A 2,598-nucleotide genomic window follows, 5' to 3' on the forward strand; every position below is an offset into this window, starting at 1 on the left:
ATATACACACACATATATATATTATATATATATACATATATATATATATATTATATATATATATATATATATAAAAGATTTAGTGACTTTTGATACGGGTTTGGTGCAGGTGAATTTATTACTGAGCCAAATGAGGCACATACCGAGTCAATAGTTCAAGTCCAGGGCATTCAATACTTTTTATGATTTCCACATATGTACAGTGCCTATCCCATGCAATAGAATCAGTGTCATGTCAAATCCAGGTTCATGCATCAGAGCCAGCAATATTTTATTTGTAGACAATCAACCCAAATCTATAAAGTATTACTGGCAGAGGATTCTAATTCTGAATCCATAATACTAACAAAAAGAAACCCAGAGCATCTCAATAAGAAGTTTTTATTTTGTTCTTGGAAGTTAGTAGAACAGCAGCTGTATGTGGTTATGTTAGTCTTGAGAAACTTCATTTGTTGGCCATATTATTTCAGAAAAATTTCGTATGTATTATATTTGTGGGAAGGTAAAATAATGGTTTGAGATTTTTATCAAATGGAGATTAGTTATTTATGAACAACAAAGAAATGTTTATTTTTGTTTCTTTGTTCCCAATTAATGTAGATAAATTTTAAAATGCATTAAAGCAATGGTAAAGAAAATTAAAAGGTGCTGTAGAAGTTTTTTTCTCATGTTTTTACGGAAATGCACTGCTTTCTAAGAGTATCTGATATGCGGATTCTACTTCATCAGATTTCTCGGATGTACTTTAGCTATAAGCAAAATCTTTATTAATAAAACCCAGAAAGTTCCAACCATCAGAAGCAGAATCAATTGAAACATGTTTTATCTGAGTAGATTCCCTAGGTTTGTCCTGCCACTCTTGTGATTGTCTCATGCTTCACTTGAAGAAATGAAGGAGAGACATGCAAGAACCAAGATTGCCCAGGACTGCGTTCTAGCTTACAAGCTCTTCATCCATATGCGGGACTGGTCTGAATAGGAGGTGTTGTTCTATGTCCCCTTGGGAAGCAGGAACTCCCAAAACTGTTGATTGGTCAACAGTTGGATCCACAACTTGGTATTGAGCTCTAAATGCAAGCCATGGAGCCTAGTTGACAGGATATAAATTGACTTAGAGTTGGCACCTCCCTGACAATCTGGGCAGGTGCTTTGTGCGCCTGGTTACCATTGTCAAACTACAGGTTGCTTGCTTTGGCAAAATCCAGATGTGCCACCAGTCTGCCAAACAGCATCTCATTTTAAATACGTGCTATGTCAGTGTTTTCTGGCAGTGCTCCAAAGCATAAGTTTACAGGAAAACATGAAGAATTAGGAACTTCAAATGTTTGTGGGAGGTAACAGAAATCCAGCAAGAAGTGAGAGTGTGTAGGGTCAATGTGAGCGCCATGAACCTGGTACACTGGCATGTAAGAGAGGGCAGGTGGGAGAGCATACCTACTAGAGTGGTTGAGCTGGCTCCTGACCAAAGAGCACCTGTGTCTGACCTGTGCGGGACTCTACAATCAGCACATCTTCCCCAGGCATTCTCATTGCTCATCCCTTCACCATGGAAGGGGAGAGAAAAGGCAGTCTCACCCATCCGAGCGGAGGGACTGTTGGATTTATCAACAGAAGATTGGAGAAATAGGTGGTTCAAGATAACAGTATCAGTAACAATGCTTCTTTCAGTGGTTTAGCTACAGAAGTCTTTGTCACAGAGGGAAACAGCTGACAGGTGGAACAGTTAGGGGCATAAACTGGGGAGCCAGACTGGTTGGAGATTCAAATCCCAGCTCCGCCATTTTATGGGGAGTGTGATTCCAGACACTTTGCCTCTTGGCATTTCAGTTTTCTCATCTATGAAAAGGGCATGATAACAGCACTTCTGTCTTGGAGTTGATTTAAAGGATTAAATTGGGTGAAAGCAAGATGAAAGTATAAAGCCCTTGCTTTATAGGAAGCAGCTGCTCAGTCACGGAATGGAAAGGGAATTCAAATACGAGGTTTTCAGATACAAGTGCCTAAGAATTACTTGGAGTTTCTGTTTAAAATCTAGATTCCCAGGCCTCAGCAGATCTGGAGCTTAAGCAACTGCTTTAAAAAAGAAAAGAAAAAAAAAATCTTGACTTTGGAATAATGTGATTTACCGAAAAACAAATATTTGTTTCAAAGACAATTGTGTTCCTTCTGCCTCTCACCCATTTTCTCCTTATGTTAACATCTGACATTATTGCAGGGTTGTTAAAATGATGGCACATCGCTGTTAATGCCAGACTTCATCGGATTTCCTGGATTTCTCACCGATGGTCTGTTACAGGTTCGGACCCAGGATATGTTGCATTTAGAGAAGTTTCATTTTTCACAGCCTTTTACAGCTGATGAGGTGGTGGTCCAGGGACCACATCTTGAGAAACACTGGGACATTTTAAAGAACTGAGTAAAACAGATCACCCCATCCTTAAATTGGAAAGACAAATCCTTTTTTTTTTTTTTTTCTGGAGAGATTTTTGCTATAGGGCGCGTGCGCTTGCCAGACAGACAAAGACATAGAGACAGAAAGCGAGAAATCACCCCCCAAGGGGGGATGGCCACACCGCAATCCCTTCTCCTTCATTCTCC

The sequence above is a fragment of the Tupaia chinensis genome, unplaced genomic scaffold (assembly GCF_000334495.1).
Source record: "Tupaia chinensis unplaced genomic scaffold, TupChi_1.0 Scaffold000076_1, whole genome shotgun sequence".
NCBI classification, from domain to species: domain Eukaryota; kingdom Metazoa; phylum Chordata; class Mammalia; order Scandentia; family Tupaiidae; genus Tupaia; species Tupaia belangeri.